The sequence below is a fragment of the Pogona vitticeps genome, chromosome 3 (genome assembly GCF_051106095.1).
Source record: "Pogona vitticeps strain Pit_001003342236 chromosome 3, PviZW2.1, whole genome shotgun sequence".
NCBI lineage: Eukaryota > Metazoa > Chordata > Lepidosauria > Squamata > Agamidae > Pogona > Pogona vitticeps.
Window position 1 is genome coordinate 171,066,561 of NC_135785.1, and position 18,448 is coordinate 171,085,008.

At 40.5% G+C, this 18,448-nt stretch overlaps 1 long non-coding RNA gene across 1 annotated transcript; it reads right to left on the reverse strand.

Annotated features, from left to right (window-relative positions):
- Positions 1-408: 408 nt before the first annotated feature.
- LOC140705437 (uncharacterized) lies at positions 409-10,945 on the reverse strand. The gene is made up of 3 exons (XR_013543458.1): positions 10,813-10,945; positions 801-920; positions 409-693 (listed from the first exon to the last, which is right to left on the reverse strand). It is a non-coding gene; the product is annotated as an uncharacterized LOC140705437 (long non-coding RNA).
- Between the last annotated feature and the right edge of the window lie 7,503 nt (positions 10,946-18,448).

Here is an 18,448-nt window from a genome sequence, read left to right on the forward strand (position 1 = left end):
TTTATAGATGATAATTACTGGACTTCCTCCCAGTAACTGAGGTCCCTGACCAAACAAGGATGAGGGTCTAATGTTAGGCAGAGTAAGGCAGGAGACAGGGAGCAGCAGTGCCGTGCTGGAGGACAGAGCTCTGCGTGGGATGCCCCCTAGCCAATCTGTTCCCATTGGGTGCAGTGACTGAAGCTCTCCCATTGCCAGTGTTGAAGGAACATTCACAGCTGAGAGCCTCCGTTGCTATAGCCAGAAAGGAAAGTTTTGTATATCAGAGAACTTGGGGATGGGAAAGGAAGTACCTCAGATGCATCAATATTTCAGATGCTATGATCTCTGTGAGGGAGAAAACTACTTCCATGACTTTTAAGGGAAAGACCTTAAAAAAATACTGAGAGAAAGAATCAAGGCATGTGGTTGTAGAACTCTCATTTATTTCACCAATGTTAAGGTAAACAAATAATCACATTTGTTTATATTTGACATTTGGTTGATTTTATTGTTTGGTGTTTTTCTTTTTTTTGTTTAGGTTTTGTTTTTTTTGTGTGTGAGAACCATCCAGAGACATATGTGGCTCATGGCTGGGGCCCTAGGCCTTCTTGGTGACTCTTTCATGTAGCTTTGGCCTAATTTCAAAAGCCTTCTATCAGTAATCAGTTAAGCCCTCTGGAAAGAGTACGTGGTGAGTTAACATGCAGCTTACTGGAAATGGGGGAGGGGGAAAAAGACAGGACAGAGTAGACAAAGGAAAGGAAGTATCACAGGAGAGAAAAGGTTCCTTACCCAAATATAGCTCTGGGTCTACCTACCACTGGCTTTGGTTCCACCCAATGTCCTCCAGACCTCAACGATCATCTTCCTCAAGGGAATGTAGCCATCTGCAGGGAAAAGTTTTCCTAGCCTTCAGCATCTAAATACATTGAACCAATCTGTAAAATAAAATACAAGTGACATTTTAGAAGACTAAGCTGCACATTTCCAACACTTAGAACATGCAGGTATGGATATTTTCAGTAAAAAATATTATTTATTGAGTGCTGATAAATCATAATATATTTTGTTCTTTATATATCATGTCCAGAATTCAATGGAACATTTACACCACCCTAAGTGTACTGGTGTAACTTGGTATCCCAAATTGCCTTTAATTAACGAGTACCAGATTGAATTCCTAGTCACACACCAGTTGCATGACTCAACACACGGCTAAGAATTCAGTCAAGGATTTGTTAATTGGCAGCTATACTGTTTAGCGGACTCTGGTGTAAATACGCAGTTGGTTTCTGGCCCAAACCATAGTCTTTCCAGTCATTCCACAGTTTGATTATATATGGCCGCCTAGAGTGGTCACAATTGACTAGATAGGCGGGGTATAAATAAATAAATAAATAAATAAATAAATAAATAAATAAATAAATAAATAAATAAATAAATAAATAAATAAATAAATAAATAAATAAATAAATAAATGGTTCCCTTCCGTTCCAAAGTTCCATTTCACATGGATGATTGCTGCAAAAGGATATGCATACAAAGATGCCAGTGGAGTTGACCATGGCATTCTATTGACTGGGAAGGTGCTTGCAGAAGGTGTATGCATCAAAATACAAGGAGTGACGGGTAAAGCTTACAGGCTGTTAAAAAGATAAGCATTTTAAAATACAAAATTATTACAATAAAACCAGGACTAACGAAGAAGACTGTTAAACCAAGGGGAATGCTTTAAAATTGAGCATGGAAAAAGATGGTATTTCTTACAAATTCTTCCTGCTATTGTCACTAACATCCTTTTATCTCAACCTCTGCTTTCATCCTGTCATAGCTCTGAAGATGCCACAAACACATGTCAGAGCGATGCTTCTGGGTTCCTTCCTTCCTTTAGTAAATTATTAGAGACATGTTGTGAAAATCCTGACATTCTATCAAAAGCATAATCATTTCTGCAATGTGAGGCTTAAAAGTAGGGATAGGTCAGAAGTTAACTGGTTCAAAAATAATTAACAAAATGTAGACATTCTTTCATGCTTGGGAAGGAAAGAAACCGAGTTTTTATTTTTGCTTTTAAAAAAGAGAGAATGGAGACATCCAAAATGATAGATAGATTCATCCATCCAAGCCAAGGTCTTTGGGTGCTCAACTCTTTGAATCCCTGTGTATAAAACTACACTGATGGTAAATAAGAGCTGTCACCTCTTTTCCTTGAAATCTGCAACACTAATAAAGCAAGTAGGTATTACATGGTCCTCTCCATATACGTGGAAATAGTTGTACTTTTTGAATTTGGCTAGTACAAAGTCGGGGGGGGGGGAGTGAATTTCATGCCAGTTCCTTTTTTTTTTAAAGAAAATGTAGCCAACGTTTCAAATATCTTCATTTTTTGGAATGGAATGAAGTTGGACACTAGAGTTCAGGAAAGGGAGAAAGAAAGGCTAAAGATTTCCCCCTTCTGCTTACAAGAAGCCCAAGAGAGATGGCCCAAAGGCCAAAAGGCCCAAGAGTTAAGTTTCTCCCACTGATAAGGCTGAGACACAGACCCCAGTGGTACCACTTCTTCGCCAGGTTCTATCAGAGAATCTATCTCACATGAATGTTCTGCCTATCAATGTGACTGCAAGCAGTAATTGCTTATTTGAAGAAGAAAAGGGGGGAAATACTCTTCTTTAATGAATCCAGTTTGAGTTTGGATTTAGGCTGATCAATGTGGATACTACGTATACACATTAGGTGGGAACAGCCTACATCTCTGTGGTGCAAGAAAATGTAAACAGATTTAAAAGATCATTTAAAAATTATGGCACTGCTGGAGATTAAAATGACCACCACAGAACAAACAAGCAAACAAAAACTAAATGAAAAACTCAAAAGTCTTTTAAAAGGGCTTGTGGAACCAAACCCTGGATGTTTTTTCCTTCACTTTTCTTTCAGTTCGCCTTCATTTGGGCAACATTGCTTGTGGAGCTCCTTTTGAATCCTCTTTTGGAACTCAGTCAGGGTGATGCCGAACGTATTTAAATCTTCCTCATAAAAGGTTTAGCCTAAGTTGCTTCTCCCAGTACTTGTTTGAACATTAAATATGCAAATAATCATCATTACACTTCCAACAATTACACATGTTTGTGAGCACTATGTCAAGTACTGGCAGCAGTGCAATCATTTGTAAAGACAAATATTCCATTCCAAGAGATGTCATGCTGCTCCGAAGATTTCTTTTTGTATTAGTAGCCACACTGCTGCTTCATAAAGTGTGCAAATGAACGTGACAGTGCTGCCAATGGCTGCCAGGGCCTTCCTCTCAGCAGAGCAGATGTCAATCAACCATCCCAAACAGACAAGGCCGCTGAAGACATTAAACATGCAGGATGCTGGGAGGAGGGACACAAACAACACAACCGTCTTGCAGGCTCTGTGTACTTTTCCCCTTCCACTCCGGCTCCCGCCCTGCCACCTCTCCCTCCCTCTTTCAGAGGAGGCCTGAGGCCTTTGGAATATTTTAATTTCTGATTTCTGACTATATTATCATGCGTTTGTAACTGACGAATCGTAATTTGTAGCTCTGAGGTGATATGAAAAGCTGCCTGGAACCATAGGACAGCTGCAGATGTATATGTGGTAGGTTTCCTCTGTTCTTTTCCTCCTTTTCTTTCTCCTCACCACCACCACCACCCTGTTCTGTCCCCCTCCCTCTGTTGCCACCGCCCTTCTCTCTCTCTCTCTCTCTCTCTCTCTCTCTCTCTCTCTGTTGCTCCTTATGTAGTTATGGATAATTGTCACTGTTCACTTTTATCACATCCAGAGTAGCAGCTTAGAGAAGCTGTGACTTTAGTCACAACTAATCTTGCCTCCCCCTGAAGTGGGAAAATCCCAAGTATTTCAGGGTCCTATTGATAACCCTTGTGCTTCTTTTCCATAAAAGACGGATGACTCTGGCAAGCTTGGGAGAGTGCAGATAATGGGATTGACTTGGTACTTAAATCTCAGTGAACCAAGACAGCATAAGTAATTAGTGAATTGGATCCATACTGGGGTGCTAATGACGGCTAATACTGCCCCACACCATTCTAAAAAGCACAAGATGCACATCCATCTCACTCAGATAAAAACCAAAGGGACAGTGCTTCCCAGGCATCATTTATTTCTATTTCTCCTGCAAATAACTTATTTCTTTTTTGTTTGGGGCCGGGGGGGGGGGGGGAGAAAAAAAGAATCTAATTTTCCAGAAGTGACATCCTGAACAACAAAGTGACCATCCTCACAGCAGAGTTCATTATGATTACAATACCGCTGGTGTTTTTAATTAAGAAAGGCTAATTAAGAGAAACCATGCATTTATCTTCTTATCTGCTTGTCAGGGGACAGAGTCACAAATAGTCACTGTATGTTTGTTTGCACAAAAGGGGTCGTTAACACCCCCCCAATTGGTGACTGATACTCACTTTATTTAATATTAAAGTATTCCATTATTTCCTGCACTGTCAACTTCTGAAAGAAAAGAGAAAAGAGTAGTTCAGGCCAAATTATTCCCTACTCCTCACCTATTGCTATAATTGCAGTTTCTGTGTACAAAGTAACATTCTACCTCATTTTTCTTTTCGCATGAAGTGATAGCATTTTATCAGGATAATTTAGATAAATGTCTTTCCATAGGGTTTGCTTATCCTTCCAGGAGCTATGATCGACAAACAGCCACATAAGATGAATGGCACATTGTTTGGGTAAAATGTATTCTCAGCTGAGGGAGGAACGTGTTCCAAAGTTGGACAAAATTCCTCTTTTTCTTCAAGATCTGATTAGCAGTCAACAAAATCCCACCTACATATTTTTGCCTTCTTAATATTGGAAATATATCAGCATCTCTCTCCCACACACACACACACACACAGAGGTGGGGGGAGAGAGAGAGAGAGAGAGAGAGAGAGAGAGAGAGATCAAGGCCCGGGCTGGGTACACAAATATATCCTGTGTTCATTGCATATTATACATGCAGCCACAGAGCATCTCAAGGCTATTTGGTTGCCTGATTGCTATTGTTCCTATCTTCAAAAGAACAAAAAGGACATCCTTAAGAACTACAGGCTGGTCATTCTGATGTCAATCCCAGAGAAAATCTGGAGCAGTGGCAACTCTGCGAGAGCATTTTAAAAGCGTAATAACTAAAAGCCAAATCAGGGGGGGTTTACAAAGAGAGTACTTACCAGTGTCTCCTTCTCAAATTGGGAGAAGGTAACAAGTGGGGTACCACAAGCCTCAGTTCTGTGCCTGGTGGTCTTCAACATTTTTATTAATGACTTGGATAAGGGGGTAGAGGGAATGCTTATCAAATTTATGGATGACACAGAATTGGATGGAAAAACCCTCTAAAAGATCTTGATAGACTGGAGCACTGGGTTGAAAACAACAAAGAAATTTAACAGGGATTAGTACAACGTTCTACACTTAACAAAAAAAAAAACATTTACAAGATGGAGGTACTAGGCTCAGTAATACTATGAGCAAGAAGGATCTTGGAATTGTAGATCACAAGCTGACTATGAACCAACAGTGTAATGTAGCTGCAAAAAAGGCAAATACTATGTTAGGCTGCATTAACAGATGTATAGTCTCCAGATCCCTTGAAGTACTAATTCTCTTCTATTCAGCACTGGTTAGGACTTATCATGAGTACTGTGCCCAGTTTGGGACACTGCACTTTCAGAAGGATGTGAGCAAACTGGAGCAACTTCAGAGGAGATCGGTAAGGATGATCAAGGGAAAGTGTGAGAGAACTGAGCATGTTTAGCCTTGAATAAATAGGACCAAGTGGATATATGACAGCACTTTCAAATACTTTAAGGATTGTCATACAGGATCTATTCTCAGTCATCCCAGAACATGTGACATGTGATAATGGGCTCAAGTTCCAGAAAACCAAATGAGTATCGGGAAAAACCTCCTTACTGTTAGAGGAGTATGATAATGGAACCAAATACCTTGGAAGGTGGTGAGTGCTCCAGTGCTGGAGGGATTCAGGAGGAGATTAGATAGCCATATGTCAGATATGCTTGGATTTGGATTCCTGCATTGAGCAGGGGGTTGAACTGGCCTTACTATCCCCTTCCAACTCAATTATTCTGTGATTCTAAGATTTACCCAAAGTTCATTTCTAACAACGAAAGCAGCAAACATCTGAGGACGCTTGGGATAAAAAGTGACATATTGTGAACTTGGTCACCCAGACAGACAGAAGTCATTGTTCTGTCAGCTGAGCACTGAAGCTTAAAAAAAATACTTTTGCCTATTTCAGTCACTTTCTCAAATATAATTTGTCTTGTCTTTCTTGAATATAGGAAAGGTATGGCTCTAAGGAACAGCATAGAAGGAGTTAAATTGCTGGCCAGCAGTTGCAAATCATCATCCTGCTAGCTATCACTTTATATACTGCTAGGCATGATAGCTGAGCTGGGGAGGAGAGAATGAGATTCATACAAATCTACCTTTTCATGACAACTAGTAAAAATCTCTCAAACGCACACACAGATTTCAGAGACAGAAACTCCAGGCATTTCTATCTTGCAGTCAATGCTTGGCGGTCTGTGTAAAGAAGGAGAGGGGCAAATCAAGCTAGATTTTTTATAGTGAAAAAGATTTTCCTCCCTTTTAACATCATCACACAAGACAGGAAAGCCAGTTAGGCTGCAAATGATTAGGAGACATGCAGAGCTAATGTGGGATGAAGGAATAGACATATTCTGCAGCGAGGAGAGGCTGAATATGGATGGTCTAAACTGAGTATCTGAAGATAGGGTTTGAGGAGAGAGAGAAGATAAATTTTCATTCTAAATGTTCATCCAGAAGAAGGCATCCAGCTCTCTGCTCTTTGCCCCAGCTTTGACTGGGAAACTGCCATCGGACATTGCAACCAGATACACAGAATCCACTGAGACCACTGTGCCTGCATACTAACTGCTCAGAAGCATGTGAAAGTTTCTTCATGCTGCAGTTTGTCAGCATGGACCCTCCCAATTCAGAATCCAACCACAGCATGCACATAGATGTAGTATTCCCTTCTCCCTATCTCCCCCCCCCCGAGTTTTGATCTTGCTGTGGACCTGATTGGTACTGATTTTGTATTTTTTTAAAAAACAAAACTTGCAGACTGCAGAGAAAGCATGTGTAGTTTTGCTCTCTCTTTCCAACTGGGCAGCCATCACATTGACTTAATTGGCTGACTCTTACCTGTTTATTTAAAACATTTATCCAGGATTCCTTTACATAACGTAAAATAACAAAGCCAGGCAACAATACGAAACAGCAGCATAATAGACAGAAAAGAGCAAAAGTGAAAGATAGAAATTTTTAAAACACTTAAGGAAAAGTATTTTCAAGTATCTGGGTGAAAAACAAACTGTTCTGACTGATACTTAAAAGACAGCAGCACTGATGCCAGTCCTGTTTCTCCCAGGAGGGCACTCTGTGGCAGATACCAAACACCTCTGTTTTACTGTAACAAACTACCTAAGAGGGCATTGGTCAAAAATACATCTCTGTGTACAAAAGAATATCTTTCCCCAGACCAAAAATATAAGTGAGAGAAATTTTTTTAAAAAGATACAAAAAAGAGTTTGGTCAGAAGTTACACTGGTCACCTAAAGAAGTATAAGCAGACTGCCTGCCTGCCTGCCTGAAATGTGAAGGAAAGGGTAAAAAGGAAAAATAAATTGAATCCAGAATTAAGCATGATCGTAATCTGAGGAACAAAGACAGGTAGGAATGAAGTTGTTTAGCTAGAGAAAATAACACACAGTTTGTATGTAATATATATACCCTAAAAGAGTTTAAAATTAGAGTGAATCCTACTGGAGAACTGAGTAATTATTACCTCAAAGTGTTCTGCACAAAATTCTTATAAAACTTACAAAAGTCTGACAAAGCTTTAGTTTGCGCTTCTAGTTACTGAAACTTTTACATTTATTCATGGACTTGCCTAAGATTTGCCTTGAAAATGTTTGTATCTTCTTCTCCACACACACACACACACACACACACACACACAAGCTTCCTACTGTGCAAGGAGAATGCACAAATAGGGACCATTCCAGCTAATGTTTTCCTTAGAAGGGGAAAAAGTGCTTTCTAAGGTAAAATTACCTCATGGTAATTTAACCTGGGATGAAGAATCCAGAAAGATTGCAACTTATGGGCTGAGCACTTGTATCCTGGTTTTGCAACTGGCAATGCCTATATAATGCTATCTCATTACTGTTTGGAGGCAGGGGTCCGCTTTCTAAAACCAAGATGCTTAATGGTGAGAAAGGTGCTTCTTCCTGGGGGTTCTGTTACTATTTAACTTCTGATGTTGTAACTCCTTTTTCATATCACTCTGAAGCCCTCTTTAAAGTACATTCAGCTCTTTCCATCACTAGGTGTATGTGTTTATATTCTGGGATCTTTTAAAGTCTCCTCTCCTTCTGAAAAAAAAAAAACATTAATTCCACTGTCTTTCATATTTCTCCATCTGACTGAGAATTTGCTACCACCCATCTTTGCTTTTCCACAGGCACTAGGAAGTTTCCTTTAGTGTCGGAAATACCTGCCTGACTGGGTCAGGGAGCAAGGAGGGCAACCGCAAACAGCTTGTTTTTGATTCTGAACTATGTATGCACAGTTTTGTCAGCCAGACAAGAAGCCTCTAAAAGAAATCGAGATGCAGCGGACATCAAAGTTTCACTTTTCCACCTCAGGTTGGACCACCAGATGAGGCAGTGCTCCACTGCGTACATACTGTGGAGAAAGTTCCACTGGAATAAAAGTTCTGTGTGAAATGTGTTCAGAGAAATAGCATTAGAATGTTCAGAGTTAATGGAAAAACAGAGTGACGAATGTTTCTCAGAGGGACAAAAGGAGATTCATTTCCAATACTGACACAGGCATGGAAGATACAGAAGTGAAGGAGGGGAAGGTCCCTCTTGTTTTGCTTTTTTTGGTGGTGGGGGTATCCAACAGTGCATAACATTTCAGGAAAAAAACACCTCAAGTTCTCTGTGGCTATCTCACTCCTTGACCCAGTCAGATCATTATTTCCCATTATATTATTGCGCCCCGGGGGGTGGGTGGGAATCACAGAGCTTAGAAAACTTGCCTCTTTCCTTTCCTTTCCTTTCCTTTCCTTTCCTTTCCTTTCCTTTCCTTTCCTTTCCTTTCCTTTCCTTCTTTCCTTCTTTCTTTCTTTCTTTCTTTCTTTCTTTCTTTCTTTCTTTTCTTCTTCTTCTTCTTCTTTTTGTGACAATAACTCTAAAAAATTCCTCATTCTGAGCAGCCAATAGCAATGATGGCTGCAGGGTCGGCATGCTGCTATCCCGAAGGGTGATATTCGTTAAGCCCTGCCAAAACAGCACCATGCAGCAATCAGGTACCTTGGAGGGACTCTAGAAGTTTTCAGAAGTACAAGCAAACAAACAAAAAAGGGAATGAACTCTACATGTTAAAAAAATAATCTCAGGAGAGGAAGGAGGTGAATAAGGCAAATGAAGGCTGCAGGAGGAGTACTTTATTATAAATGCCTTCCTCTTAAGAACTGCAAAATACCTTGAAAATAGCCCAGTAGGGCTTCATAGGGATTAGAAATTCTTAGCCACTTTTTTTTTGCATGGCACCTGGTTATAGACTACACTGACAGCAGATTTAGTTACTTTGTAGGTGGACCATGATCTACCAGTCATAGAAAAATGTAAATTATGGCTAAAATCAAGCCAGAAACCGTGGAGTAAATTGTCTGCATAACAGAACAGGGCTTCCTACACTCATAGTAGGAGTTTTGGCAATGGACATTACAAAGCAGGTACTGTATTATGTGGCATAGGAAAAACTTACATTGACATTCTTACATCAGTATGTGATCATCCAAACAGCAATTCTGTTCTGCATTATGGGATGACCTAAGAAGAAAGTCTAAAGACAGTGGGTGCATTTTTGTCAGTCAATTTTTTATTTTCTTTAAAATGCAATGCAATTCCCCCTCCTCCTTCCCCCCCCCCAAAAAAAACAAATTCCAGCACTGCAAACCAGACTATAATTATATTTGGAAACCAAAGGACTACATTGAAGCCACAAAATGCCTTTAACAATCAAGCAGAAAGCCTAAAACAGGGTGTTGTCCTTTACTACTCTGTCTCAGGAGAAAGTCCCAAAACTGAGGGCACAGAAGTTGTAACTCAGTGCTTAGAAGCAATAAAGTGTGGGATTTCACCACTGTTCCTAAAACACAGAGAGAGGTTCAGAAAGGAAAAGATGCATCATATGTGCTTTGGACTGTTTTTAAAGCCTGCTCCACACAGTGTTTTTCTTTTTTGCCCACACATGCAGTCCCCATCATCTATGGATCCCAGCTCATGTAGATGAACATTACTATGTGAATCCTGATGATCGCAGTAGTATATGTTCCAGCTGGCACTGTGCTGGAAATTACATTTCACAAACTCCACGATCACCTGAGCCACATCTTCCTTTTTCCCAAAACAAAAGGATACAGGCTGATATATTATGTAAAGCAACTTCCAGATAAAAGAAGTACAATTTTGGGTAGTAGGGGACAGACTAAAACAAAACAAACCTAATGGTTTAGTTTGTTTCTCTCCCTATTCCTTCAGATACATATGAAAACAAGTGCAAAATACACAAAGCAGAAGAAATTTGTATTAGGGTTTCCATTGCTATTGAAATGGAACATAGAAACTATATTTTGCATAAAAATATAATGAAAAGCTGGATGAAGGGGCTAGAGAGGTGGGGAGAAACTGCTCTCTAAACTCTAAGGAGAGACTGTTCTCCAAATTAAATCTTACCTACCTCAAACCTGCCAGTTGCTGGCAGATTTCCACTGGCGATGCTTGAAACTTTAGTAAGGTCCCCCACCCCGTTTGCTTTTCACTGTCGATAGCATAGCACAAGCCAGCAACCCGCAGAAGAATAAAATGAAATTAAATCTGTGGGTACTTGAAGTATGCAATTTATAGCATTACTTTGTTACTCCCTAAGTCTTAAATATCAGAATGTGAATTTTTTAAAAAAAATAATTTGTTTGGACAAATGGATAACTGAGCATTTAGTTTTACTCTCCACATACTTTCTCCTGCTTCAAAGATGTGTTGGAATTTGTAACCAAGAAGATACATAATTTATTAGCTTTTGACATTATATATAGAGGGGGGGAGAGAGAGAGAGAGCACTTTTAAAGCAGCCTCTGGATGCTTCTTGATAAAGCTACAGCTCCATCTAGTGTCCCCACTAAAATGTTGAACATCTATCTGCAACTCTTATTTCAGCTCAAATTCTCCTCACACGCCTGTTTAAAAATATATCCTGCTACTTCTGGAAAATAAATTAGAATTTTTCTTTTTAAAAGTTGTTATTAAGAAAACTTCTCCAAACAATTAAAGGATATTTTGTTTCAGTTTTAATAAGAAGCATTTCCTTAAGCCTTTTGCAAACTGAGCATTTTTTCTGGCATGGTGGGTTTTGACATTCAATAATTTTATCAAAATTTTTCTAGCTTATCCTTTGTTTCTTTCTCTGTAGACCCATAAGTATCTCAGCAATTCAGTCTTGTACATTATATATTCCATATATGATTCTCTCAACAACTTTGTGAAATGAAAGTGCTGTTAATCACATTTTACTGTTGCATAAGTAAATCACTGCAAATCGTGCATTTGCTGAGGACAGAGGAAACTTCCTGTCTACCTTGAACTCTTTGTTCTCTACCATGAACCCATGTCTCTCTCTCCAAATCTCATCCAGGTATTTTCATCAGATGATAAGGACTAAACCTACAGTACATGTAACTCCCTAACTCACTTGTGCTACAGATTAATATAAAATCAAATGTTTCCGGTTCCATTAATTACAACTTCAACAGCAGCTCATGGATTTTTATAGAAATGTGGATATTCCTTCTTGTTGCTGTTGAGGTAAACACAGCAACAGAAGAAAGCAAAACATGCTGTGCCATCAAAATGCAAGGAAAGGCTTGGGACTTTCATTCCCTGAAGGAAAAGTTGGTTCTGGAATGAGCAGGAGCTCATTATATTGTTGTCTTCAGTCATCTAGAAATGGAGATAGGAAGTAACACCAGATGCTCCTCCCTCGGGGATATAGGAATTGGCTGTCTCTTGTGGTTCTTTTCCCATTGCCTGAAAGCCCCAAGGAGACTGGAGGTTGTTCCACCAATTCACCATTAGGCCTACGCCAAAGGTCTGGTTTGAAGCGGACTAACGGCTCCATTCCCTTACTTGAATATTCAGCTCATGACCAATCAAATCATGGCTGTCTTTAATACAAACAAAACCATGCATTTTTATAATATACAAGAGGAACCTGGCACAAATGTATTCTGTTCATAATGTATGTATTAATTCAAGCTATGGAATGTTTTGCACGTTGGAACTCAGTCCAGTGTCTCTGTAAGTGAAATATGGGAGCCAAGAGTTGTAGACCAAAAGTCCTTCACCTATTTTTGACTTTAAAAAAAAATAATAAGGGGACATCTCCTAACCTCTATAAATGAAATAAGTATGTGTTAATCTTTTCCATCATCAGAGAAGAAGGTTATCCAGTATATGTGTTGCTAATTAAATTAAATTTGTAAAAATAAAAATAAATTTAACTGATGGGAAACTATGGTAGTTGCAGAGGGCAAAAGAGTGTTCATGAATCTCATACTGTAATGTTGAATCCTTATGTGGAAAGCAGAGATCAGGAATATAATTAATTATTAACATAGAAACTCAGAGATAAAGGAGGTACATTGGGATCTGATTTTCTCTCTCTCTCTTTGCTTCAGACTTCAGCAAATCTAGATGCTCTCCCATTCAGTCATTTAAAGTACCGATTTATTATCATAAAATTGTCAGAAAAAATAGATATATGTGAATATTAATGAGAATGCCGTAATGAATGGTTGCCCTCAGCCGTCTTCCTTACATATCAGACTGGAGAATCCCAGACACACCTAGAATTTGTGGTGCCATTTATATTAATCATATATTCAGTTCAATCTGATGTCTATTCAGAACTTCTGGGACTTACTTTCAAGTGTGTATTAAATTGCAGCCTTAAAGTTAAAAAAAATACAGGCATGCATGGAGGAATATCATTTGAGTGAGTGTAAATATTAGACTATATCAGAGATCTATTCTTTAGTCAAGCTTCTGGGGTGCATTTCTCCATTTTAAGGCACCACATATCTTTGAAGGAGGAGGGCTGGAATCAACTCCCCCCCCCCACAACCCCAACTCCCATCAAACTGGCCTCCCAGGTTTTCAAAAGTGACCTTCCAGTCACTTCTGCAAAAGGGGCAAACATTGAGATTAGATTTCGGCACATCTTATTAAATATCAAATTTGGTTGTTGAGTGTGGAGCATCTCTCGCATTTTAGATAAGCATGAGGAGCAGGAAATCTAATGCTACTCTGCAGAAGATTACAGCTAGGCATGGGCAGGGGGAAAGCAACTTGCCCTCCAAAATGAATCAGATCTATTTCAGCATTCAGTGTAAATATTAAAATTCTTAGAAGGAACTGATATTGAAGTGAATGATAAATGGGACCCACCTTGCCTCCTGCTATCTTGTGGTGGTCAGTAAGATTAAAACCTGCTACCAGAACCCTAATATTTCTATATGTAGAGCCATAGTGTGAATTGCAGTAGCAAATTGCTGCTAGTGAAGGAGTCAATGCCTGTATTCATCGTCATGTGACAGTTGCATGATGTGGCCCCACAAGGAATGCAAGCATTGATCCTTAACTAGCAGCATTTGCCATTTCAATCTATAGTGTTGCAATTATGCCAGTGTACATAAGTAATAGGACCTCTACGGAAAATACCTGTAGTCCTAGTAGAAAAATGACATTGCACTAGATGGCCTGCTTAAAATGGTTTGTACATGCCTGTTCCAATTCTGCTCACAGATCTTGAGCAATGGGGTCAACTGCTCATGACCCTGCTAATTATTGGAGCCTCTACTGGCTCTGGCCCATTTGGCATCAGGCTTAAAAGCGAGACTGTACTGACATTGTAAATGCAAAGAGATGGCTGACAAACCATTCTTAATTGTTTTGCTAAATTTTATAAACCTAAATTATGGGTTTTCGTTGTTCCTATTTAAAATTAATTATTATTTTAATATATCACTGTCTCTACTTACTTGCTGTCACCTGTTTCGGAAAGGAAGGATTACTGTACTTCATTAAATGAGATGAGCACTGACGGCCTGATCTATATTGAATAGTTTACTCTGGAGATGCCTTCACATTTGCTACAGGTTCAATGCTTGGCTGAGATAATCTCGGAAGAAGTTCCACAGCAGAGGAAGGAATATGTAACTATACATAACGGTCAAGTGGACTATCAAAGAGAAGGCTACTGGTTCCTTTGCTGTCACTTTTCAAGCCACTTTGATAATGTCAAGGACTAAGATCTCAAGGTATAGGTTAATGGGGCTGAGGCAACTCTGAAATGGAATCAGAGCCTGGGGAAGTTATTTTTCACATCACAATTACCAGAATCCTGGCTATGCTGACTTGAGAGCACAGGAAGTTCAAAAAGTAGATCAAAAGAGTACTGTATTTTACCGTGTATATGGCCCCCCAATGTATAAAACGCCCCCCTAATTTTGACCCTTGATGGAGGCAGAGGAGCAGCTAATGGGCAACTGCTCCTCTACCTCCGTCTCTTGCTGTCTCCACTGCCCCCCCATTACCTCCTCTAGTGTGACTGCCTGGGCTCACCTCCAGCTCAAGTCGCTGCCTTGTCCCCTGCCCCAAGGAGATCATGGGAGGAGGTGATCTGGCAGCGGCGGCAGGAAGAGGCGCCCGAGTGGGCGTGAGTCCTTGTTTGCCTCCACCTCTGCCTCCTCCTGCCTCCACCACCGGAGGGCACAAGGCAGCGATGTGAGCTGAGCCCGTCAGTCCCAGTGGAGGGGAAGGCAGCAGGCAAGAGGCCCCCGTGTGCATGTGAATGCTCCTTCGCCTCCACTTCCTGCTGTTGCCGCCTTGGGGCCACCAGAGGGGACAAGCCGTGAGCTCTGGAAGAGGCAATTGGGCAGCGGCGGCGGCAGCAAGAGGCACCTGAGCACACACGCGACTGCTTCCTTCAGTGTATAAAACGACACTCAATTTTTCCTCTAATTATTTTAGGAAAAAACGTCACGGAAAAATACGGTAACTTGTTCAGGCTCTGAGTGGAATTTAGCTAGGAAGGTGCAAGGTTTCACACCTTCTGAGGCAGGAAGACATGTATCTCCCCAATCTGGTCTCTAGCACCTCAGTTCCTTAGAGTTCCTCACTGAAGTGACCAAAAAGATCTGACCTCCCCCTGCCCCTGCCTCTGGGTGCAATCAGACAGCAAGGTAACAGCAAAGGTAACTTAAAGCAGTCCTTCTGTCTATCCGGGAATCAATAAGGGCCAGCTTGGGCAGAGATTGGGGTTGGTGTGATCCCTAAACAGTACAAAATGTGAGCTATTGCCCATCTGATCACATCCTTCATCTGCCTCCTCAGTATCTTGCTTTGGAAGCGGGGAAGCAGAGATACAGTAGGTCCTTATAGTAAGCTAGACCTTTAATGTATCTGTCCCACTATTGCCAACTGTGACTTATAGCAGGAGTTCAGGGTTTCAGGCAGAACTCTTCTCTAGCTGTACCTGTAGAGCCCTGTCTGCCCTATATTGGTAGTCTCCCACACACATACTTGCTTGTTCTGACCCAACTTAGCTTCCATGATCAGAGATAACCAGGGGAGTTCAGGTGTCCTCAGGGAAGAATGCCCAAAGCATTGCAGCAGCTGGCCAGTCAATCCCGACAGCCTCACAGGCTGGTGTACGATTGTATCATTTACTACAGCATGGGAGAAGCCAGCAAAGCTTTCTGGAACCATTGCTCATTTGGTGCTTTGCTCTGAGCAAGAAGACCTCAGGCCAGCTGCTCCAGAAAGCATCAGGCAAGTTGCCCACCTTGATACCTTGTTTTATGGAGTTCTTATAGTAAGCCTAACTGATGATGGCTGAAGCTTGTTGACAAGGAACAGCTGGGGGGCTTTGCCAGTTGAGGGGTGCACAATGCATTGCATCTGTGAATCTGCCATCTGGGACCATCATTCTCACAGGAAGTTATACTTTCCAAAGTCTTAGGGAAGATGCATGTTGACACTCATGTTTAAGAAACACATTCTGAGCAGTATGTCCCAGGAAACACCAGGCTAACAGAACCCTTTGAGATGGTGTGGCCTAATTACAAACTCCTTTTTTCCACAATACATAAACCAGTTGCACCTATTTTCTGCTGCCAAATGTTGGAGGGTATGAATAATTAAGGTTCTCTGGAACGTGTGCTTGCAGATGCCACACAGCTTGAGCACAGCATGATGGGTCATGTGTATAACAAAGCCAGAAAGGGAAAGAGAGCATTAAATAGCTCTCCCACTCCTCTTCTCCAAAGGCAGCAAGAAAAAGAGCCAAAATAGTAAATGTTTGTTTACTTCCCAATAGATAAGCCATATATATTGGGAACCAGCTGAGATGAAAGATCATGTTTTTCAAATAGTACTTGGAATGTTTTAATTTTTTTTATTTGTTCCTCATTGTACATCTAGACTTCATGAACACTCACAGATTTGTTGGATCTGCTTTTCACTTGTTGAGTCATGTAGAAATCAACTTATAATTTGCTGCAGGAGCAGAACCCATCTTAATTTGATTAAGTATATTTATGGAGAATTTCTGCTATGCTACAGTCTGAAATAATTCATTTTGATTAGCGTCCTACCCCCACTGCCACCCGGTTCTTAGAACAATACTGACATTGCCTTGAAGTGAATGTGAAGCAGCTGATACAGTTAGATAAAAACTAAACACAGAGGGCAGGAGAAATCCAGAATCTAGCTATCTTTTTTCTGACCGTCACTAGACACACCTTTTTAATGGATAACTACACCGGGCCAATTTGGACCTACCCAGTTGTGGGCAAATTAAATATAAATCAGTCTGAATAATTTCCAGGTTGGAACCATCTGAGAACCCAGACAGTAGAAAGGAAAGGAAGGACAAACAGTGTATCTCCACAATGTTGCAAATCAGCACAATATAAGGAAAACACCATGGGAAGAAAGAGAAAGAAGCTAGACTGAATTTCAGCAGCACTGCTCAATCACAGTAATAGGAAGGAATGTATATATTCTTTTACTCTTCTGAGTGTACCTCCTGCTTTCCTTTTCTTCATCCTAGGTGGGCATGCGTGATGCTTCACTTGATTTTGATTTTACTCTGCTGAAAATGCAGAATACATGTTTGCAAAGTTATTTAAATATCCTGTATTAAAGGAAACCTTAAAGTGATAGCAGAATCTTCTGGAGACCTATCTATCTGAAATTTGGCAGGCTTAATACCCTCAGTAGGGAGTACTGCATCTCCAGAATTCATACACATACCTGAACAAAACACTTATGTATTTTTAATAATAATAAACTTGGAACTGCAGAGCTGGAAGGGACCCTATGGATCATCGAGTTCAGCCTCTGTCGAGAAGTCACAGTGGGGAATCGAATGCCCAATCCCTGGCAGCCAGAGACCTAAATCACTGAGCTGCAACAGCATATTTAAAAACTGGCTAGGAGAACTATCTTTCTATCAGAGATGTTGTAGATAGGATCCTCTCTGACTAGCATCTCCCAAGTTCAAACATGTATGTGAACAGATAGAAAAGTGATGGCCATTTTTTATTTCCCATTGCCAGTCAATGGGAGATAATAGACTTGGACTTCCAAGTTCTGATTTGGGTTCTAATTCGAATCAGGATGGGCCACATTCCAGATCCTCCCTTACTAAACTGTGGCTGAGCTGGAATCACCAAACCAGACCCCAAGCTACATTGGGGGTTCATTGGACAACCATCATGGAAACGAGTTCTCCATATCTTCATTGTGACACTTGCAACTATGTAAATGAGATGTCCAGGAAGTAGACTAAAACAGGCTGTGTGAATACTTTACTCCCTGTAGAGAATATGAATAATATGCCTCTCTTTAAAAAAAAAAAAGGCCAGATCTTCTTTGTGTTGTGCTTGTAGTCGATGTTGCATGGGAGGAATCCTTTCCCTTTTGTTTTTCCTAAATCTTTTGCAAACCTTTGTTCAAAGCACTGCATGTCTGACTCTGAAATCCTCCTGAAATTCGCAATTCTGCATTGGTGTACCTGGAAGAAATGTGCTTTGAGCTCAAGGGGAGTTGCCTCTCAGCTTTATTGATCTGCAGCAGTTGTTTTTCATTCTTCTACTTCCGACTAGACTTGTATTAGACTGTATTGTAAATTTAAATGGTGGCCACATATTTTTAATGTAGATTTATGCAGATTTATGATGTAGCAGCCATCTGGATAGCTCAGTGAGCTCAGTGGCCTTGGATAAATCGCACAGTCCCAGGGTGGGCCCAGAAAA